This window comes from Lathyrus oleraceus, unplaced genomic scaffold, assembly GCF_024323335.1.
Source record: "Lathyrus oleraceus cultivar Zhongwan6 unplaced genomic scaffold, CAAS_Psat_ZW6_1.0 chrUn0356, whole genome shotgun sequence".
In the NCBI taxonomy this organism is placed as follows: domain Eukaryota; kingdom Viridiplantae; phylum Streptophyta; class Magnoliopsida; order Fabales; family Fabaceae; genus Lathyrus; species Lathyrus oleraceus.
The window spans coordinates 16,508-40,775 of NW_026112747.1; the positions used below are offsets into that span (position 1 = coordinate 16,508).

Sequence of the window (24,268 nt, forward strand, 5' to 3'; positions counted from 1 at the left end):
AAATTTATTTTTCTTAATTTTGAAATGAATCTACCATTTATTTTATACAATGGAAAAAAAGCAAGAACAAAATATAGAAATAAAATGATCAAAAATTAAAAATAGGAAGAAAAAAAGGCTTATGATGTATATTAATTATTTAAACAATGCTATTAATATGAAATAATAGTAATAAATACATATGTTGCTGCCCAAGATTGAACTGGAGACCTTCAGTGTGTAAGACTGACGTGATAACCACTACACCACAACAACATCTGGGTTATTCAACTAATTTAATTCAATACATAGATATTAGAGATGGAAACAAATTATTAATTAAAATGACACTAATGACTATTTTACAATTGTATCTCTCAAGATTTGAACTCAATTTCTTTAGATTAATAGACTAAATTCTTCCAAATCACCAAAAATATGTTAGTATAGATTGAAAATATACATGTTTAACAAGTCTCACACCATTTAATTTTGTAAAGGAAGAGGGAGTTTAAGACTATATAATGGATTCAATTTATTCATTATAAAATGCATCAGTCAAAAATACTTTAAACTTGTATTTGGCGTCTTCTATTTTTAATTCGCTTATACTCTTGTCTTATAGTGTTGTGAGATGTAATTATGTACTTGTTTTGAGGTGTGGATGTACTCGGGGTCTAGGGGTGGTTGAGGGTAAATTATGCGTTGTAACAATTTTTACAGTCTTTTCTTTGGTTGCCATTTGACAGCGACTATTATATTTTTCTCTCTGAATTTGGAGTTTCCATGTTATGTCCTTGTGTTTGTGTATGTGTTATTTTAATTTCTCCATGTTGATATTTTATAACAATTGTTATCATAACTTTTGGTTCCATCCAGGGATAAGAGTTCTAAGTATGCTTTATGGTTGCGACTTTATCTGAGCTTTCAGATCAAGTGTTGTTGAGCTACTGTCAGAAGTTCCACTATATGGATTGGGCTAGATAAAATTGAGAGAATAATTATTTTTTACATGTGGAAAGTTCAAATCAAATATGTGTTGATATGACAAGGATTACATAATATATTGATTAATGCTCAGTACATGAGTATTTATTAACATTAATGAAAGGTCTACAATAATACTATGTCAACAAAGAAGTTTCATCATAATTTTTCAAACTGGTTTTCGATATGTGGAAATTATTTGAGAATTTTTATACTTGTTGAGTATTATTTTTCTTAATTTTGAACTGAATCTACCAATTGTTTTATAAAATTAAATAAAAAGCAAGAATAAAATAAGAATGAGAGTACAAAATAGAGAAAGCAAATAATAAAAAAATATCAAAATAGAAAAAATATGGCATATGATGGATATTAATAATTGAAACACTTCTATTAATATGAAATAATAGTAACAAAAAAAAAAGTAATAATTTAATTATTTTATTAATAAATATTTTTATAATCTACAAATCTTGATTTTATACTCTCGTGTTAGAGTGTTGTGAGATGTAATTATGTACTTGCTTTGAGGTGTGGGTGTACTCGGGGTCTGGGGGTGGCTGAGGGTACATTATGCGTTGTAAAAAATTTCACTTGTTTTTCTTTGGTTGTCATTTGACAGCGACTGTTATATTTTTCTCTCTGAATTTGGAATTTCCATGTTATGTCCTTGTGTTTGTGTATGTGTTATTTTAATTTCTCCATGTTGATATTTTCTAACAATTGTTATCATAGCTTATGGTTCCATCCAGGGATAAGAGTTCTAAGTATGCTTTATGGTTGCAACTTTATCTGATCTTTCACATCAAGTGTTGTTGAGCTACGGTCAGAAGTTCCACTAGGTGGATTGGGCTAGATAAAATTGAGAGAATAATTATTTTTTACATAAGTTAATGATTAATGCTCAGTACATGAGTATTTATTAACATTGATGAAAGGTCTACTATAAGATTATGTCAACAAAGAAGTTTCATCAGAGCTTTTCAAACTGGTTTTCGATATGTGGAAATTATTTGAGAAGTTTTTATACTTGTGGATTATAATTTTTCTTAATTTTTAAATGAATCTACCAATTGTTTTATAAAATTAAACAAAAAAGCAAGAATAAAATAAGAATGAAAGTACAAAATAGAGAAAGCAAATAATAATAAAATATCAAAATAGAAAAAAATGGCATATGATGGATATTAATAATTGAAACACTTATATTAATATGAAATAATAGTAAGAAAAACATAAATATAATAATTTAATTATTTTATTAATAAATATTTTTATATTCAACAAATGTAGATTTTATACTTGTAGAAATTTATTTTTCTTAATTTTGAAATGAATCTACCATTTATTTTATACAATGGAAAAAAAGCAAGAACAAAATATAGATATAAAATGATCAAAAATTAAAAATAGGAAGAAAAAAAGGCTTATGATGTATATTAATTATTTAAACAACGCTATTAATATGAAATAATAGTAATAAATACATATGTTGCTGCCCAGGATTGAACTGGAGACCTTCAGTGTGTAAGACTGACGTGATAACCACTACACCACAACAACATCTGGGTTATTCAACTAATTTAATTCAATACATAGATATTAGAGATGGAAACAAATTATTAATTAAAATGACACTAATGACTATTTTACAATTGTATCTCTCAAGATTTGAACTCAATTTCTTTAGATTAATAGACTAAATTCTTCCAAATCACCAAAAATATGTTAGTATAGATTGAAAATATACATGTTTAACAAGTCTCACACCATTTAATTTTGTAAAGGAAGAGGGAGTTTAAGACTATATAATGGATTCAATTTATTCATTATAAAATGCATCAGTCAAAAATACTTTAAACTTGTATTTGGCGTCTTCTATTTTTAATTCGCTTATACTCTTGTCTTATAGTGTTGTGAGATGTAATTATGTACTTGTTTTGAGGTGTGGATGTACTCGGGGTCTAGGGGTGGTTGAGGGTAAATTATGCGTTGTAACAATTTTTACAGTCTTTTCTTTGGTTGCCATTTGACAGCGACTATTATATTTTTCTCTCTGAATTTGGAGTTTCCATGTTATGTCCTTGTGTTTGTGTATGTGTTATTTTAATTTCTCCATGTTGATATTTTATAACAATTGTTATCATAACTTTTGGTTCCATCCAGGGATAAGAGTTCTAAGTATGCTTTATGGTTGCGACTTTATCTGAGCTTTCAGATCAAGTGTTGTTGAGCTACTGTCAGAAGTTCCACTATATGGATTGGGCTAGATAAAATTGAGAGAATAATTATTTTTTACATGTGGAAAGTTCAAATCAAATATGTGTTGATATGACAAGGATTACATAATATATTGATTAATGCTCAGTACATGAGTATTTATTAACATTAATGAAAGGTCTACAATAATACTATGTCAACAAAGAAGTTTCATCATTATTTTTCAAACTGGTTTTCGATATGTGGAAATTATTTGAGAATTTTTATACTTGTTGAGTATTATTTTTCTTAATTTTGAACTGAATCTACCAATTGTTTTATAAAATTAAATAAAAAGCAAGAATAAAATAAGAATGAGAGTACAAAATAGAGAAAGCAAATAATAAAAAAATATCAAAATAGAAAAAATATGGCATATGATGGATATTAATAATTGAAACACTTCTATTAATATGAAATAATAGTAACAAAAAAAAAGTAATAATTTAATTATTTTATTAATAAATATTTTTATAATCTACAAATCTTGATTTTATACTCTCGTGTTAGAGTGTTGTGAGATGTAATTATGTACTTGCTTTGAGGTGTGGGAGTACTCGGGGTCTGGGGGTGGCTGAGGGTACATTATGCGTTGTAAAAAATTTCACTTGTTTTTCTTTGGTTGTCATTTGACAGCGACTGTTATATTTTTCTCTCTGAATTTGGAATTTCCATGTTATGTCCTTGTGTTTGTGTATGTGTTATTTTAATTTCTCCATGTTGATATTTTCTAACAATTGTTATCATAGCTTATGGTTCCATCCAGGGATAAGAGTTCTAAGTATGCTTTATGGTTGCAACTTTATCTGATCTTTCACATCAAGTGTTGTTGAGCTACGGTCAGAAGTTCCACTAGGTGGATTGGGCTAGATAAAATTGAGAGAATAATTATTTTTTACATAAGTTAATGATTAATGCTCAGTACATGAGTATTTATTAACATTGATGAAAGGTCTACTATAAGATTATGTCAACAAAGAAGTTTCATCAGAGCTTTTCAAACTGGTTTTCGATATGTGGAAATTATTTGAGAAGTTTTTATACTTGTGGATTATAATTTTTCTTAATTTTTAAATGAATCTACCAATTGTTTTATAAAATTAAACAAAAAAGCAAGAATAAAATAAGAATGAAAGTACAAAATAGAGAAAGCAAATAATAATAAAATATCAAAATAGAAAAAAATGGCATATGATGGATATTAATAATTGAAACACTTATATTAATATGAAATAATAGTAAGAAAAACATAAATATAATAATTTAATTATTTTATTAATAAATATTTTTATATTCAACAAATGTAGATTTTATACTTGTAGAAATTTATTTTTCTTAATTTTGAAATGAATCTACCATTTATTTTATACAATGGAAAAAAAGCAAGAACAAAATATAGATATAAAATGATCAAAAATTAAAAATAGGAAGAAAAAAAGGCTTATGATGTATATTAATTATTTAAACAACGCTATTAATATGAAATAATAGTAATAAATACATATGTTGCTGCCCAAGATTGAACTGGAGACCTTCAGTGTGTAAGACTGACGTGATAACCACTACACCACAACAACATCTGGGTTATTCAACTAATTTAATTCAATACATAGATATTAGAGATGGAAACAAATTATTAATTAAAATGACACTAATGACTATTTTACAATTGTATCTCTCAAGATTTGAACTCAATTTCTTTAGATTAATAGACTAAATTCTTCCAAATCACCAAAAATATGTTAGTATAGATTGAAAATATACATGTTTAACAAGTCTCACACCATTTAATTTTGTAAAGGAAGAGGGAGTTTAAGACTATATAATGGATTCAATTTATTCATTATAAAATGCATCAGTCAAAAATACTTTAAACTTGTATTTGGCGTCTTCTATTTTTAATTCGCTTATACTCTTGTCTTATAGTGTTGTGAGATGTAATTATGTACTTGTTTTGAGGTGTGGATGTACTCGGGGTCTAGGGGTGGTTGAGGGTAAATTATGCGTTGTAACAATTTTTACAGTCTTTTCTTTGGTTGCCATTTGACAGCGACTATTATATTTTTCTCTCTGAATTTGGAGTTTCCATGTTATGTCCTTGTGTTTGTGTATGTGTTATTTTAATTTCTCCATGTTGATATTTTATAACAATTGTTATCATAACTTTTGGTTCCATCCAGGGATAAGAGTTCTAAGTATGCTTTATGGTTGCGACTTTATCTGAGCTTTCAGATCAAGTGTTGTTGAGCTACTGTCAGAAGTTCCACTATATGGATTGGGCTAGATAAAATTGAGAGAATAATTATTTTTTACATGTGGAAAGTTCAAATCAAATATGTGTTGATATGACAAGGATTACATAATATATTGATTAATGCTCAGTACATGAGTATTTATTAACATTAATGAAAGGTCTACAATAATACTATGTCAACAAAGAAGTTTCATCATTATTTTTCAAACTGGTTTTCGATATGTGGAAATTATTTGAGAATTTTTATACTTGTTGAGTATTATTTTTCTTAATTTTGAACTGAATCTACCAATTGTTTTATAAAATTAAATAAAAAGCAAGAATAAAATAAGAATGAGAGTACAAAATAGAGAAAGCAAATAATAAAAAAATATCAAAATAGAAAAAATATGGCATATGATGGATATTAATAATTGAAACACTTCTATTAATATGAAATAATAGTAACAAAAAAAAAAGTAATAATTTAATTATTTTATTAATAAATATTTTTATAATCTACAAATCTTGATTTTATACTCTCGTGTTAGAGTGTTGTGAGATGTAATTATGTACTTGCTTTGAGGTGTGGGTGTACTCGGGGTCTGGGGGTGGCTGAGGGTACATTATGCGTTGTAAAAAATTTCACTTGTTTTTCTTTGGTTGTCATTTGACAGCGACTGTTATATTTTTCTCTCTGAATTTGGAATTTCCATGTTATGTCCTTGTGTTTGTGTATGTGTTATTTTAATTTCTCCATGTTGATATTTTCTAACAATTGTTATCATAGCTTATGGTTCCATCCAGGGATAAGAGTTCTAAGTATGCTTTATGGTTGCAACTTTATCTGATCTTTCACATCAAGTGTTGTTGAGCTACGGTCAGAAGTTCCACTAGGTGGATTGGGCTAGATAAAATTGAGAGAATAATTATTTTTTACATAAGTTAATGATTAATGCTCAGTACATGAGTATTTATTAACATTGATGAAAGGTCTACTATAAGATTATGTCAACAAAGAAGTTTCATCAGAGCTTTTCAAACTGGTTTTCGATATGTGGAAATTATTTGAGAAGTTTTTATACTTGTGGATTATAATTTTTCTTAATTTTTAAATGAATCTACCAATTGTTTTATAAAATTAAACAAAAAAGCAAGAATAAAATAAGAATGAAAGTACAAAATAGAGAAAGCAAATAATAATAAAATATCAAAATAGAAAAAAATGGCATATGATGGATATTAATAATTGAAACACTTATATTAATATGAAATAATAGTAAGAAAAACATAAATATAATAATTTAATTATTTTATTAATAAATATTTTTATATTCAACAAATGTAGATTTTATACTTGTAGAAATTTATTTTTCTTAATTTTGAAATGAATCTACCATTTATTTTATACAATGGAAAAAAAGCAAGAACAAAATATAGTAATAAAATGATCAAAAATTAAAAATAGGAAGAAAAAAAAGGCTTATGATGTATATTAATTATTTAAACAACGCTATTAATATGAAATAATAGTAATAAATACATATGTTGCTGCCCAAGATTGAACTGGAGACCTTCAGTGTGTAAGACTGACGTGATAACCACTACACCACAACAACATCTGGGTTATTCAACTAATTTAATTCAATACATAGATATTAGAGATGGAAACAAATTATTAATTAAAATGACACTAATGACTATTTTACAATTGTATCTCTCAAGATTTGAACTCAATTTCTTTAGATTAATAGACTAAATTCTTCCAAATCACCAAAAATATGTTAGTATAGATTGAAAATATACATGTTTAACAAGTCTCACACCATTTAATTTTGTAAAGGAAGAGGGAGTTTAAGACTATATAATGGATTCAATTTATTCATTATAAAATGCATCAGTCAAAAATACTTTAAACTTGTATTTGGCGTCTTCTATTTTTAATTCGCTTATACTCTTGTCTTATAGTGTTGTGAGATGTAATTATGTACTTGTTTTGAGGTGTGGATGTACTCGGGGTCTAGGGGTGGTTGAGGGTAAATTATGCGTTGTAACAATTTTTACAGTCTTTTCTTTGGTTGCCATTTGACAGCGACTATTATATTTTTCTCTCTGAATTTGGAGTTTCCATGTTATGTCCTTGTGTTTGTGTATGTGTTATTTTAATTTCTCCATGTTGATATTTTATAACAATTGTTATCATAACTTTTGGTTCCATCCAGGGATAAGAGTTCTAAGTATGCTTTATGGTTGCGACTTTATCTGAGCTTTCAGATCAAGTGTTGTTGAGCTACTGTCAGAAGTTCCACTATATGGATTGGGCTAGATAAAATTGAGAGAATAATTATTTTTTACATGTGGAAAGTTCAAATCAAATATGTGTTGATATGACAAGGATTACATAATATATTGATTAATGCTCAGTACATGAGTATTTATTAACATTAATGAAAGGTCTACAATAATACTATGTCAACAAAGAAGTTTCATCATTATTTTTCAAACTGGTTTTCGATATGTGGAAATTATTTGAGAATTTTTATACTTGTTGAGTATTATTTTTCTTAATTTTGAACTGAATCTACCAATTGTTTTATAAAATTAAATAAAAAGCAAGAATAAAATAAGAATGAGAGTACAAAATAGAGAAAGCAAATAATAAAAAAATATCAAAATAGAAAAAATATGGCATATGATGGATATTAATAATTGAAACACTTCTATTAATATGAAATAATAGTAACAAAAAAAAAGTAATAATTTAATTATTTTATTAATAAATATTTTTATAATCTACAAATCTTGATTTTATACTCTCGTGTTAGAGTGTTGTGAGATGTAATTATGTACTTGCTTTGAGGTGTGGGTGTACTCGGGGTCTGGGGGTGGCTGAGGGTACATTATGCGTTGTAAAAAATTTCACTTGTTTTTCTTTGATTGTCATTTGACAGCGACTGTTATATTTTTCTCTCTGAATTTGGAATTTCCATGTTATGTCCTTGTGTTTGTGTATGTGTTATTTTAATTTCTCCATGTTGATATTTTCTAACAATTGTTATCATAGCTTATGGTTCCATCCAGGGATAAGAGTTCTAAGTATGCTTTATGGTTGCAACTTTATCTGATCTTTCACATCAAGTGTTGTTGAGCTACGGTCAGAAGTTCCACTAGGTGGATTGGGCTAGATAAAATTGAGAGAATAATTATTTTTTACATAAGTTAATGATTAATGCTCAGTACATGAGTATTTATTAACATTGATGAAAGGTCTACTATAAGATTATGTCAACAAAGAAGTTTCATCAGAGCTTTTCAAACTGGTTTTCGATATGTGGAAATTATTTGAGAAGTTTTTATACTTGTGGATTATAATTTTTCTTAATTTTTAAATGAATCTACCAATTGTTTTATAAAATTAAACAAAAAAGCAAGAATAAAATAAGAATGAAAGTACAAAATAGAGAAAGCAAATAATAATAAAATATCAAAATAGAAAAAAATGGCATATGATGGATATTAATAATTGAAACACTTATATTAATATGAAATAATAGTAAGAAAAACATAAATATAATAATTTAATTATTTTATTAATAAATATTTTTATATTCAACAAATGTAGATTTTATACTTGTAGAAATTTATTTTTCTTAATTTTGAAATGAATCTACCATTTATTTTATACAATGGAAAAAAAGCAAGAACAAAATATAGATATAAAATGATCAAAAATTAAAAATAGGAAGAAAAAAAAGGCTTATGATGTATATTAATTATTTAAACAACGCTATTAATATGAAATAATAGTAATAAATACATATGTTGCTGCCCAGGATTGAACTGGAGACCTTCAGTGTGTAAGACTGACGTGATAACCACTACACCACAACAACATCTGGGTTATTCAACTAATTTAATTCAATACATATATATTAGAGATGGAAACAAATTATTAATTAAAATGACACTAATGACTATTTTACAATTGTATCTCTCAAGATTTGAACTCAATTTCTTTAGATTAATAGACTAAATTCTTCCAAATCACCAAAAATATGTTAGTATAGATTGAAAATATACATGTTTAACAAGTCTCACACCATTTAATTTTGTAAAGGAAGAGGGAGTTTAAGACTATATAATGGATTCAATTTATTCATTATAAAATGCATCAGTCAAAAATACTTTAAACTTGTATTTGGCGTCTTCTATTTTTAATTCGCTTATACTCTTGTCTTATAGTGTTGTGAGATGTAATTATGTACTTGTTTTGAGGTGTGGATGTACTCGGGGTCTAGGGGTGGTTGAGGGTAAATTATGCGTTGTAACAATTTTTACAGTCTTTTCTTTGGTTGCCATTTGACAGCGACTATTATATTTTTCTCTCTGAATTTGGAGTTTCCATGTTATGTCCTTGTGTTTGTGTATGTGTTATTTTAATTTCTCCATGTTGATATTTTATAACAATTGTTATCATAACTTTTGGTTCCATCCAGGGATAAGAGTTCTAAGTATGCTTTATGGTTGCGACTTTATCTGAGCTTTCAGATCAAGTGTTGTTGAGCTACTGTCAGAAGTTCCACTATATGGATTGGGCTAGATAAAATTGAGAGAATAATTATTTTTTACATGTGGAAAGTTCAAATCAAATATGTGTTGATATGACAAGGATTACATAATATATTGATTAATGCTCAGTACATGAGTATTTATTAACATTAATGAAAGGTCTACAATAATACTATGTCAACAAAGAAGTTTCATCATTATTTTTCAAACTGGTTTTCGATATGTGGAAATTATTTGAGAATTTTTATACTTGTTGAGTATTATTTTTCTTAATTTTGAACTGAATCTACCAATTGTTTTATAAAATTAAATAAAAAGCAAGAATAAAATAAGAATGAGAGTACAAAATAGAGAAAGCAAATAATAAAAAAATATCAAAATAGAAAAAATATGGCATATGATGGATATTAATAATTGAAACACTTCTATTAATATGAAATAATAGTAACAAAAAAAAAAGTAATAATTTAATTATTTTATTAATAAATATTTTTATAATCTACAAATCTTGATTTTATACTCTCGTGTTAGAGTGTTGTGAGATGTAATTATGTAGTTGCTTTGAGGTGTGGGAGTACTCGGGGTCTGGGGGTGGCTGAGGGTACATTATGCGTTGTAAAAAATTTCACTTGTTTTTCTTTGGTTGTCATTTGACAGCGACTGTTATATTTTTCTCTCTGAATTTGGAATTTCCATGTTATGTCCTTGTGTTTGTGTATGTGTTATTTTAATTTCTCCATGTTGATATTTTCTAACAATTGTTATCATAGCTTATGGTTCCATCCAGGGATAAGAGTTCTAAGTATGCTTTATGGTTGCAACTTTATCTGATCTTTCACATCAAGTGTTGTTGAGCTACGGTCAGAAGTTCCACTAGGTGGATTGGGCTAGATAAAATTGAGAGAATAATTATTTTTTACATAAGTTAATGATTAATGCTCAGTACATGAGTATTTATTAACATTGATGAAAGGTCTACTATAAGATTATGTCAACAAAGAAGTTTCATCAGAGCTTTTCAAACTGGTTTTCGATATGTGGAAATTATTTGAGAAGTTTTTATACTTGTGGATTATAATTTTTCTTAATTTTTAAATGAATCTACCAATTGTTTTATAAAATTAAACAAAAAAGCAAGAATAAAATAAGAATGAAAGTACAAAATAGAGAAAGCAAATAATAATAAAATATCAAAATAGAAAAAAATGGCATATGATGGATATTAATAATTGAAACACTTATATTAATATGAAATAATAGTAAGAAAAACATAAATATAATAATTTAATTATTTTATTAATAAATATTTTTATATTCAACAAATGTAGATTTTATACTTGTAGAAATTTATTTTTCTTAATTTTGAAATGAATCTACCATTTATTTTATACAATGGAAAAAAAGCAAGAACAAAATATAGATATAAAATGATCAAAAATTAAAAATAGGAAGAAAAAAAGGCTTATGATGTATATTAATTATTTAAACAACGCTATTAATATGAAATAATAGTAATAAATACATATGTTGCTGCCCAGGATTGAACTGGAGACCTTCAGTGTGTAAGACTGACGTGATAACCACTACACCACAACAACATCTGGGTTATTCAACTAATTTAATTCAATACATAGATATTAGAGATGGAAACAAATTATTAATTAAAATGACACTAATGACTATTTTACAATTGTATCTCTCAAGATTTGAACTCAATTTCTTTAGATTAATAGACTAAATTCTTCCAAATCACCAAAAATATGTTAGTATAGATTGAAAATATACATGTTTAACAAGTCTCACACCATTTAATTTTGTAAAGGAAGAGGGAGTTTAAGACTATATAATGGATTCAATTTATTCATTATAAAATGCATCAGTCAAAAATACTTTAAACTTGTATTTGGCGTCTTCTATTTTTAATTCGCTTATACTCTTGTCTTATAGTGTTGTGAGATGTAATTATGTACTTGTTTTGAGGTGTGGATGTACTCGGGGTCTAGGGGTGGTTGAGGGTAAATTATGCGTTGTAACAATTTTTACAGTCTTTTCTTTGGTTGCCATTTGACAGCGACTATTATATTTTTCTCTCTGAATTTGGAGTTTCCATGTTATGTCCTTGTGTTTGTGTATGTGTTATTTTAATTTCTCCATGTTGATATTTTATAACAATTGTTATCATAGCTTTTGGTTCCATCCAGGGATAAGAGTTCTAAGTATGCTTTATGGTTGCGACTTTATCTGAGCTTTCAGATCAAGTGTTGTTGAGCTACTGTCAGAAGTTCCACTATGGATTGGGCTAGATAAAATTGAGAGAATAATTATTTTTTACATGTGGAAAGTTCAAATCAAATATGTGTTGATATGACAAGGATTACATAATATATTGATTAATGCTCAGTACATGAGTATTTATTAACATTAATGAAAGGTCTACAATAATACTATGTCAACAAAGAAGTTTCATCATTATTTTTCAAACTGGTTTTCGATATGTGGAAATTATTTGAGAATTTTTATACTTGTTGAGTATTATTTTTCTTAATTTTGAACTGAATCTACCAATTGTTTTATAAAATTAAATAAAAAGCAAGAATAAAATAAGAATGAGAGTACAAAATAGAGAAAGCAAATAATAAAAAAATATCAAAATAGAAAAAATATGGCATATGATGGATATTAATAATTGAAACACTTCTATTAATATGAAATAATAGTAACAAAAAAAAAAGTAATAATTTAATTATTTTATTAATAAATATTTTTATAATCTACAAATCTTGATTTTATACTCTCGTGTTAGAGTGTTGTGAGATGTAATTATGTACTTGCTTTGAGGTGTGGGTACTCGGGGTCTGGGGGTGGCTGAGGGTACATTATGCGTTGTAAAAAATTTCACTTGTTTTTCTTTGGTTGTCATTTGACAGCGACTGTTATATTTTTCTCTCTGAATTTGGAATTTCCATGTTATGTCCTTGTGTTTGTGTATGTGTTATTTTAATTTCTCCATGTTGATATTTTCTAACAATTGTTATCATAGCTTATGGTTCCATCCAGGGATAAGAGTTCTAAGTATGCTTTATGGTTGCAACTTTATCTGATCTTTCACATCAAGTGTTGTTGAGCTACGGTCAGAAGTTCCACTAGGTGGATTGGGCTAGATAAAATTGAGAGAATAATTATTTTTTACATAAGTTAATGATTAATGCTCAGTACATGAGTATTTATTAACATTGATGAAAGGTCTACTATAAGATTATGTCAACAAAGAAGTTTCATCAGAGCTTTTCAAACTGGTTTTCGATATGTGGAAATTATTTGAGAAGTTTTTATACTTGTGGATTATAATTTTTCTTAATTTTTAAATGAATCTACCAATTGTTTTATAAAATTAAACAAAAAAGCAAGAATAAAATAAGAATGAAAGTACAAAATAGAGAAAGCAAATAATAATAAAATATCAAAATAGAAAAAATGGCATATGATGGATATTAATAATTGAAACACTTATATTAATATGAAATAATAGTAAGAAAAACATAAATATAATAATTTAATTATTTATTAATAAATATTTTTATATTCAACAAATGTAGATTTTATACTTGTAGAAATTTATTTTTCTTAATTTTGAAATGAATCTACCATTTATTTTATACAATGGAAAAAAAGCAAGAACAAAATATAGATATAAAATGATCAAAAATTAAAAATAGGAAGAAAAAAAAGGCTTATGATGTATATTAATTATTTAAACAACGCTATTAATATGAAATAATAGTAATAAATACATATGTTGCTGCCCAGGATTGAACTGGAGACCTTCAGTGTGTAAGACTGACGTGATAACCACTACACCACAACAACATCTGGGTTATTCAACTAATTTAATTCAATACATATATATTAGAGATGGAAACAAATTATTAATTAAAATGACACTAATGACTATTTTACAATTGTATCTCTCAAGATTTGAACTCAATTTCTTTAGATTAATAGACTAAATTCTTCCAAATCACCAAAAATATGTTAGTATAGATTGAAAATATACATGTTTAACAAGTCTCACACCATTTAATTTTGTAAAGGAAGAGGGAGTTTAAGACTATATAATGGATTCAATTTATTCATTATAAAATGCATCAGTCAAAAATACTTTAAACTTGTATTTGGCGTCTTCTATTTTTAATTCGCTTATACTCTTGTCTTATAGTGTTGTGAGATGTAATTATGTACTTGTTTTGAGGTGTGGATGTACTCGGGGTCTAGGGGTGGTTGAGGGTAAATTATGCGTTGTAACAATTTTTACAGTCTTTTCTTTGGTTGCCATTTGACAGCGACTATTATATTTTTCTCTCTGAATTTGGAGTTTCCATGTTATGTCCTTGTGTTTGTGTATGTGTTATTTTAATTTCTCCATGTTGATATTTTATAACAATTGTTATCATAGCTTTTGGTTCCATCCAGGGATAAGAGTTCTAAGTATGCTTTATGGTTGCGACTTTATCTGAGCTTTCAGATCAAGTGTTGTTGAGCTACTGTCAGAAGTTCCACTATATGGATTGGGCTAGATAAAATTGAGAGAATAATTATTTTTTACATGTGGAAAGTTCAAATCAAATATGTGTTGATATGACAAGGATTACATAATATATTGATTAATGCTCAGTACATGAGTATTTATTAACATTAATGAAAGGTCTACAATAATACTATGTCAACAAAGAAGTTTCATCATTATTTTTCAAACTGGTTTTCGATATGTGGAAATTATTTGAGAATTTTTATACTTGTTGAGTATTATTTTTCTTAATTTTGAACTGAATCTACCAATTGTTTTATAAAATTAAATAAAAAGCAAGAATAAAATAAGAATGAGAGTACAAAATAGAGAAAGCAAATAATAAAAAAATATCAAAATAGAAAAAATATGGCATATGATGGATATTAATAATTGAAACACTTCTATTAATATGAAATAATAGTAACAAAAAAAAAAGTAATAATTTAATTATTTTATTAATAAATATTTTTATAATCTACAAATCTTGATTTTATACTCTCGTGTTAGAGTGTTGTGAGATGTAATTATGTACTTGCTTTGAGGTGTGGGTGTACTCGGGGTCTGGGGGTGGCTGAGGGTACATTATGCGTTGTAAAAAATTTCACTTGTTTTTCTTTGGTTGTCATTTGACAGCGACTGTTATATTTTTCTCTCTGAATTTGGAATTTCCATGTTATGTCCTTGTGTTTGTGTATGTGTTATTTTAATTTCTCCATGTTGATATTTTCTAACAATTGTTATCATAGCTTATGGTTCCATCCAGGGATAAGAGTTCTAAGTATGCTTTATGGTTGCAACTTTATCTGATCTTTCACATCAAGTGTTGTTGAGCTACGGTCAGAAGTTCCACTAGGTGGATTGGGCTAGATAAAATTGAGAGAATAATTATTTTTTACATAAGTTAATGATTAATGCTCAGTACATGAGTATTTATTAACATTGATGAAAGGTCTACTATAAGATTATGTCAACAAAGAAGTTTCATCAGAGCTTTTCAAACTGGTTTTCGATATGTGGAAATTATTTGAGAAGTTTTTATACTTGTGGATTATAATTTTTCTTAATTTTTAAATGAATCTACCAATTGTTTTATAAAATTAAACAAAAAAGCAAGAATAAAATAAGAATGAAAGTACAAAATAGAGAAAGCAAATAATAATAAAATATCAAAATAGAAAAAAATGGCATATGATGGATATTAATAATTGAAACACTTATATTAATATGAAATAATAGTAAGAAAAACATAATATAATAATTTAATTATTTTATTAATAAATATTTTTATATTCAACAAATGTAGATTTTATACTTGTAGAAATTTATTTTTCTTAATTTTGAAATGAATCTACCATTTATTTTATACAATGGAAAAAAAGCAAGAACAAAATATAGATATAAAATGATCAAAAATTAAAAATAGGAAGAAAAAAAGGCTTATGATGTATATTAATTATTTAAACAACGCTATTAATATGAAATAATAGTAATAAATACATATGTTGCTGCCCAGGATTGAACTGGAGACCTTCAGTGTGTAAGACTGACGTGATAACCACTACACCACAACAACATCTGGGTTATTCAACTAATTTAATTCAATACATATATTTAGAGATGGAAACAAATTATTAATTAAAATGACACTAATGACTATTTTACAATTGTATCTCTCAAGATTTGAACTCAATTTCTTTAGATTAATAGACTAAATTCTTCCAAATCACCAAAAATATGTTAGTATAGATTGAAAATATACATGTTTAACAAGTCTCACACCATTTAATTTTGTAAAGGAAGAGGGAGTTTAAGACTATATAATGGATTCAATTTATTCATTATAAAATGCATCAGTCAAAAATACTTTAAACTTGTATTTGGCGTCTTCTATTTTTAATTCGCTTATACTCTTGTCTTATAGTGTTGTGAGATGTAATTATGTACTTGTTTTGAGGTGTGGATGTACTCGGGGTCTAGGGGTGGTTGAGGGTAAATTATGCGTTGTAACAATTTTTACAGTCTTTTCTTTGGTTGTCATTTGACAGCGACTGTTATATTTTTCTCTTTGAATTTGGAATTTCCATGTTATGTCCTTGTGTTTGTGTATGTGTTATTTTAATTTCTCCATGTTGATATTTTCTAACAATTGTTATCATAGCTTATGGTTCCATCCAGGGATAAGAGTTCTAAGTATGCTTTATGGTTGCAACTTTATCTGATCTTTCACATCAAGTGTTGTTGAGCTACTGTCAGAAGTTCCAATAGGTGGATTGGGCTAGATAAAATTGAGAGAATAATTATTTTTTACATAAGTTAATGATTAATGCTCAGTACATGAGTATTTATTAACATTGTTGAAAGGTCTACTATAAGATTATGTCAATAAAGAAGTTTCAATAGAATTTTTCAAACTGGTTTTCGATATGTGGAAATTATTTGAGAAGTTTTTATACTTGTGGATTATAATTTTTCTTAATTTTTAAATGAATCTAACAATTGTTTTATAAAATTAAACAAAAGAGCAAGAATAAAATAAGAATGAAAGTACAAAAAAGAGAAAGCAAATAATAATAAAATATCAAAATAGAAAAAAATGGCATATGATGGATATTAATAATTGAAACACTTATATTAATATGAAATAATAGTAAGAAAAACATAAATATAATAATTTAATTATTTTTATTAATAAATATTTTTATATTCAACAAATGTAGATTTTATACTTGTAGAAATTTATTTTTCTTAATTTTGAAATGAATCTACATTTATTTTATACAATGGAAAAAAAGCAAGATCAAAATATAGATATAAAATGATCAAAAATTAAAAATAGGAAGAAAAAAAAGGCTTATGATGTATATTAATTATTTAAACAACGCTATTAATATGAAATAATAGTAATAAATACATATGTTGCTGCCCAGGATTGAACTTGAGACCTTCAGTGTGTAAGACTGACGTGATAACCACTACACCACAGCAACATCTGGGTTATTCAACTAATTTAATTCAATACATATATATTAGAGATGGAAACAAATTATTAATTAAAATGACACTAATGACTATTTTACAATTGTATCTCTCAAGATTTGAACTCAATTTCTTTAGATTAATAGACTAAATTCTTCCAAATCACCAAAAATATGTTAGTATAGATTGAAAATATACATGTTTAACAAGTCTCACACCATTTAATTTTGTAAAGGAAGAGGGAGTTTAAGACTATATAATGGATTCAATTTATTCATTATAAAATGCATCAGTCAAAAATACTTTAAACTTGTATTTGGCGTCTTCTATTTTTAATTCGCTTATACTCTTGTCTTATAGTGTTGTGAGATGTAATTATGTACTTGTTTTGAGGTGTGGATGTACTCGGGGTCTAGGGGTGGTTGAGGGTAAATTATGCGTTGTAACAATTTTTACAGTCTTTTCTTTGGTTGTCATTTGACAACGACTGTTATATTTTTCTCTCTGAATTTGGAATTTCCATGTTATGTCCTTCTGTTTGTGTATGTGTTATTTTAATTTTTCCATGTTGATATTTTCTAACAATTGTTATCATAGCTTATGGTTCCATCCAGGGATAAGAGTTCTAAGTATGCTTTATGGTTGCAACTTTATCTGATCTTTCACATCAAGTGTTGTTGAGCTACTGTCAGAAGTTCCAATAGGTGGATTGGGCTAGATAAAATTGAGAGAATAATTATTTTTTACATAAGTTAATGATTAATGCTCAGTACATGAGTATTTATTAACATTGTTGAAAGGTCTACTATAAGATTATGTCAATAAAGAAGTTTCAATAGAATTTTTCAAACTGGTTTTCGATATGTGGAAATTATTTGAGAAGTTTTTATACTTGTGGATTATAATTTTTCTTAATTTTTAAATGAATCTAACAATTGTTTTATAAAATTAAACAAAAGAGCAAGAATAAAATAAGAATGAAAGTACAAAATAGAGAAAGCAAATAATAATAAAATATCAAAATAGAAAAAAATGGCATATGATGGATATTAATAATTGAAACACTTATATTAATATTAAATAATAGTAAGAAAAACATAAATATAATAATTTAATTATTTTTATTAATAAATATTTTTATATTCAACAAATGTAGATTTTATACTTGTAGAAATTTATTTTTCTTAATTTTGAAATGAATCTACCATTTATTTTATACAATGGAAAAAAGCAAGAACAAATATAGTAATAAAATGATCAAAAATTAAAAATAGGAAGAAAAAAAAGGCTTATGATGTATATTAATTATTTAAACAACGCTATTAATATGAAATAATAGTAATAAATACATATGTTGCTGCCCAAGATTGAACTTGAGACCTTCAGTGTGTAAGACTGACGTGATAACCACTACACCACAGCAACATCTGGGTTATTCAACTAATTTAATTCAATACATATATATTAGAGATGGAAACAAATTATTAATTAAAATGACACTAATGACTATTTTACAATTGTATCTCTCAAGATTTGAACTCAATTTCTTTAGATTAATAGACTAAATTCTTCCAAATCACCAAAAATATGATAGTATAGATTGAAAATATACATGTTTAACAAGTCTCACACCATTTAATTTTGTAAAGGAAGAGGGAGTTTAAGACTATATAATGGATTCAATTTATTCATTATAAAATGCATCAGTCAAAAATACTTTAAACTTGTATTTGGCGTCTTCTATTTTTAATTCGCTTATACTCTTGTCTTATAGTGTTGTGAGATGTAATTATGTACTTGTTTTGAGGTGTGGATGTACTCGGGGTCTAGGGGTGGTTGAGGGTAAATTATGCGTTGTAACAATTTTTACAGTCTTTTCTTTGGTTGTCATTTGACAACGACTGTTATATTTTTCTCTCTGAATTTGGAATTTCCATGTTATGTCCTTGTGTTTGTGTATGTGTTATTTTAATTTTTCCATGTTGATATTTTCTAACAATTGTTATCATAGCTTATGGTTCCATCCAGGGATAAGAGTTCTAAGTATGCTTTATGGTTGCAACTTTATCTGATCTTTCACATCAAGTGTTGTTGAGCTACTGTCAGAAGTTCCACTAGGTGGATTGGGCTAGATAAAATTGAGAGAATAATTATTTTTTACATAAGTTAATGATTAATGCTCAGTACATGAGTATTTATTAACATTGATGAAAGGTCTACTATAAGATTATGTCAATAAAGAAGTTTCAATAGAATTTTTCAAACTGGTTTTCGATATGTGGAAATTATTTGAGAAGTTTTTATACTTGTGGATTATAATTTTTCTTAATTTTTAAATGAATCTAACAATTGTTTTATAAAATTAAACAAAAAAGCAAGAATAAAATAAGAATGAAAGTACAAAATAGAGAAAGCAAATAATAATAAAATATCAAAATAGAAAAAAATGGCATATGATGGATATTAATAATTGAAACACTTATATTAATATAAATAATAGTAAGAAAAACATAAATACAATAATTTAATAATTTAATTAATAAATATTTTTATATTCAACAAATGTAGATTTTATAGTTGTACAAATTTATTTTTCTTAATTTTGAAATGAATCTACCATTTATTTTAAACAATGGAAAAAAAGCAAGAACAAAATATAGAAATAAAATGATCAAAAATTAAAAATAGGAAGAAAAGAAAGGCTATTAATATGAAATAATAATAATAAATACATATGTTGCTGCCTAGATTTGAACTGGAGACCTTCAGTGTGTAGTACTTATGTGATAACCACTACACCACAGCAACATTTGGGTTATTCAACTAATTTAATTCAATACATATATATTAGAGATGGAAACAAATTATTAATTAAAATGACACTAATGACTATTTTACAATTGTATCTCTCAAGATTTGAACTCAATTTCTTTAGATTAATAGACTAAATTCTTCCAAATCACCACAAATATGTTAGTATAGATTGAAAATATACATGTTCAACAAGTCTCACACCATTTAGTTTTGTAAAGGAAGAGGGAGTTTAAGACTATATAATGGATTCAATTTATTCATTATAAAATGCATCAGTCAAAAATACTTTAAACTTGTATTTGGCGTCTTCTATTTTTAATTCGCTTATACTCTTGTGTTATAGTGTTGTGAGATGTAATTATGTACTTGTTTTGAGGTGTGGATGTACTCGGGGTCTGGGGGTGGTTGAGGGTAAATTATGCGTTGTAACAATTTTTACAGTCTTTTCTTTGGTTGCCATTTGACAGCGACTATTATATTTTTCTCTCTGAATTTGGAGTTTCCATGTTATGCCCTTGTGTTTGTGTATGTGTTATTTTAATTTCTCCATGTTGATATTTTATAACAATTTTTATCATAGCTTTTGGTTCCATCCAGGGATAAGAGTTCTAAGTATGCTTTATGGTTGCGACTTTATCTGAGCTTTCTGATCAAGTGTTATTGAGCTACTGTCAGAAGTTCCACTATATGGATTGGGCTAGATAAAATTGAGAGAATAATTATTTTTTACATGTGGAAAGTTCAAATCAAATATGTGCTGATATGACAAGGATTACATAATATATTGATTAATGCTCAGTACATGAGTATTTATTAACATTAATGAAAGGTCTACAATAATACTATGTCAACAAAGAAGTTTCATCATAATTTTTCAAACTGGTTTTCGATATGTGGAAATTATTTAGAATTTTTATACTTGTTGAATATTATTTTTCTTAATTTTGAACTGAATCTACCAATTGTTTTATAAAATTAAATAAAAAGCAAGAATAAAATAAGAATGAGAGTACAAAATAGAGAAAGCAAATAATTAAAAAATATCAAAATAGAAAAAATATGGCATATAATGGATATTAATAATTGAAACACTTCTATTAATATGAAATAATAGTAACAAAAACAAAAAAGTAATAATTTAATTATTTTATTAATAAATATTTTTATAATCTACAAATTTTGATTTTATACTCTCTTGTTAGAGTGTTGTGAGATGTAATTATGTACTTGCTTTGAGGTGTGGGTGTACTCGGGGTCTGGGGGTGGCTGAGGGTACATTATGCGTTGTAAAAAATTTCACTTGTTTTTCTTTGGTTGTCATTTGACAGCGACTGTTATATTTTTCTCTCTGAATTTGGAATTTCCATGTTATGTCCTTGTGTTTGTGTATGTGTTATTTTAATTTCTCCATGTTGATATTTTCTAACAATTGTTATCATAGCTTATGGTTCCATCCAGGGATAAGAGTTCTAAGTATGCTTTATGGTTGCAACTTTATCTGATCTTTCACATCAAGTGTTGTTGAGCTACTGTCAGAAGTTCCACTAGGTGGATTGGGCTAGATAAAATTCAGAGAATAATTATTTTTTACATAAGTTAATGATTAATGCTCAGTACATGAGTACTTATTAACATTGATGAAAGGTCTACTATAAGATTATGTCAATAAAGAAGTTTCATCAGAATTTTTCAAACTGGTTTTCGATATGTGAAAATTATTTGAGAAGTTTTTATACTTGTGGATTATAATCTTTCTTAATTTTTAAATGAATCTACCAATTGTTTTATAAAATTAAACAAAAAAGCAAGAATAAAATAAGAATGAAAGTACAAAATAGAGAAAGCAAATAATAATAAAATATCAAAATAGAAAAAAATGGCATATGATGGATATTAATAATTGAAACACTTATATTAATAATTTAATCAATAAATATTTTTATATTCAACAAATTTAGATTTCTACTTGTAGAAATTTATTTTTCTTAATTTTGAAATGAATCTACCATTTATTTTAAACAATGGAAAAAAAGCAAGAACAAAATATAGAAATAAAATGATCAAAAATTAAAAATAGGAAGAGAAGAAAAGCTTATGATGTATATTAATTATTCAAACAATGCTATTAATTTGAAATAATAGTAATAAATACATATGTTGCTGCCCAGGATTAAACTGGAGACCTTCAGTGTGTAAGACTGACGTGATAACCACTACACCACAGCAACATTTGGGTTATTCAACTAATTTAATTCAATACATATATATTAGAGATGGAAACAAATTATTAATTAAAATGACACTAATGACTATTTTACAATTGTATCTCTCAAGATTTGAACTCAATTTCTTTAGATTAATAGACTAAATTCTTCCAAATCACCACAAATATGTTAGTATAGATTGAAAATATACATGTTCAACAAGTCTCACACCATTTAGTTTTGTAAAGGAAGAGGGAGTTTAAGACTATATAATGGATTCAATTTATTCATTATAAAATGCATCAGTCAAAAATACTTTAAACTTGTATTTGGCGTCTTCTATTTTTAATTCGCTTATACTCTTGTGTTATAGTGTTGTGAGATGTAATTATGTACTTGTTTTGAGGTGTGGATGTACTCGGGGTCTGGGGGTGGTTGAGGGTAAATTATGCGTTGTAACAATTTTTACAGTCTTTTCTTTGGTTGCCATTTGACAGCGACTATTATATTTTTCTCTCTGAATTTGGAGTTTCCATGTTATGTCCTTGTGTTTGTGTATGTGTTATTTTAATTTCTCCATGTTGATATTTTATAACAATTTTTATCATAGCTTTTGGTTCCATCCAGGGATAAGAGTTCTAAGTATGCTTTATGGTTGCGACTTTATCTGAGCTTTCAGATCAAGTGTTGTGAGCTACTGTCAGAAGTTCCACTATATGGATTGGGCTAGATAAAATTGAGAGAATAATTATTTTTTACATGTGGAAAGTTCAAATCAAATATGTGCTGATATGACAAGGATTACATAATATATTGATTAATGCTCAGTACATGAGTATTTATTAACATTAATGAAAGGTCTACAATAATACTATGTCAACAAAGAAGTTTCATCATAATTTTTCAAACTGGTTTTCGATATGTGGAAATTATTTGAGAATTTTTATACTTGTTGAATATTATTTTTCTTAATTTTGAACTGAATCTACCAATTGTTTTATAAAATTAAATAAAAAGCAAGAATAAAATAAGAATGAGAGTACAAAATAGAGAAAGCAAATAATAAAAAATATCAAAATAGAAAAAATATGGCATATAATGGATATTAATAATTGAAACACTTCTATTAATATGAAATAATAGTAACAAAAACAAAAAAGTAATAATTTAATTATTTTATTAATAAATATTTTTATAATCTACAAATTTTGATTTTATACTCTCTTGTTAGAGTGTTGTGAGATGTAATTATGTACTTGCTTTGAGGTGTGGGTGTACTCGGGGTCTGGGGGTGGCTGAGGGTACATTATGCGTTGTAAAAAATTTCACTTGTTTTTCTTTGGTTGTCATTTGACAGCGACTGTTATATTTTTCTCTCTGAATTTGGAATTTCCATGTTATGTCCTTGTGTTTGTGTATGTGTTATTTTAATTTCTCCATGTTGATATTTTCTAACAATTGTTATCATAGCTTATGGTTCCATCCAGGGATAAGAGTTCTAAGTATGCTTTATGGTTGCAACTTTATCTGATCTTTCACATCAAGTGTTGTTGAGCTACTGTCAGAAGTTCCACTAGGTGGATTGGGCTAGATAAAATTCAGAGAATAATTATTTTTTACATAAGTTAATGATTAATGCTCAGTACATGAGTACTTATTAACATTGATGAAAGGTCTACT

At 26.6% G+C, this 24,268-nt stretch overlaps 11 non-coding genes across 11 annotated transcripts; all 11 read right to left on the bottom strand.

The window, feature by feature from the left end:
• Window positions 1–182: 182 nt before the first annotated feature.
• On the bottom strand, window positions 183–255 carry TRNAV-UAC (transfer RNA valine (anticodon UAC)). The gene has a single exon. It is a non-coding gene; the product is annotated as a tRNA-Val (tRNA).
• A 2,201-nt stretch (window positions 256–2,456) lies between these two features.
• Window positions 2,457–2,529, bottom strand: TRNAV-UAC (transfer RNA valine (anticodon UAC)). The gene has a single exon. It is a non-coding gene; the product is annotated as a tRNA-Val (tRNA).
• A 2,200-nt stretch (window positions 2,530–4,729) lies between these two features.
• On the bottom strand, window positions 4,730–4,802 carry TRNAV-UAC (transfer RNA valine (anticodon UAC)). The gene has a single exon. It is a non-coding gene; the product is annotated as a tRNA-Val (tRNA).
• A 2,202-nt stretch (window positions 4,803–7,004) lies between these two features.
• On the bottom strand, window positions 7,005–7,077 carry TRNAV-UAC (transfer RNA valine (anticodon UAC)). Its single transcript has one exon. It is a non-coding gene; the product is annotated as a tRNA-Val (tRNA).
• A 2,201-nt stretch (window positions 7,078–9,278) lies between these two features.
• On the bottom strand, window positions 9,279–9,351 carry TRNAV-UAC (transfer RNA valine (anticodon UAC)). Its single transcript has one exon. It is a non-coding gene; the product is annotated as a tRNA-Val (tRNA).
• Window positions 9,352–11,552: 2,201 nt separating this feature from the next.
• TRNAV-UAC (transfer RNA valine (anticodon UAC)) lies at window positions 11,553–11,625 on the bottom strand. Its single transcript has one exon. It is a non-coding gene; the product is annotated as a tRNA-Val (tRNA).
• A 2,196-nt stretch (window positions 11,626–13,821) lies between these two features.
• Window positions 13,822–13,894, bottom strand: TRNAV-UAC (transfer RNA valine (anticodon UAC)). Its single transcript has one exon. It is a non-coding gene; the product is annotated as a tRNA-Val (tRNA).
• A 2,200-nt stretch (window positions 13,895–16,094) lies between these two features.
• On the bottom strand, window positions 16,095–16,167 carry TRNAV-UAC (transfer RNA valine (anticodon UAC)). Its single transcript has one exon. It is a non-coding gene; the product is annotated as a tRNA-Val (tRNA).
• Window positions 16,168–17,508: 1,341 nt separating this feature from the next.
• On the bottom strand, window positions 17,509–17,581 carry TRNAV-UAC (transfer RNA valine (anticodon UAC)). Its single transcript has one exon. It is a non-coding gene; the product is annotated as a tRNA-Val (tRNA).
• Window positions 17,582–18,922: 1,341 nt separating this feature from the next.
• On the bottom strand, window positions 18,923–18,995 carry TRNAV-UAC (transfer RNA valine (anticodon UAC)). The gene has a single exon. It is a non-coding gene; the product is annotated as a tRNA-Val (tRNA).
• A 3,544-nt stretch (window positions 18,996–22,539) lies between these two features.
• Window positions 22,540–22,612, bottom strand: TRNAV-UAC (transfer RNA valine (anticodon UAC)). The gene has a single exon. It is a non-coding gene; the product is annotated as a tRNA-Val (tRNA).
• Between the last annotated feature and the right edge of the window lie 1,656 nt (window positions 22,613–24,268).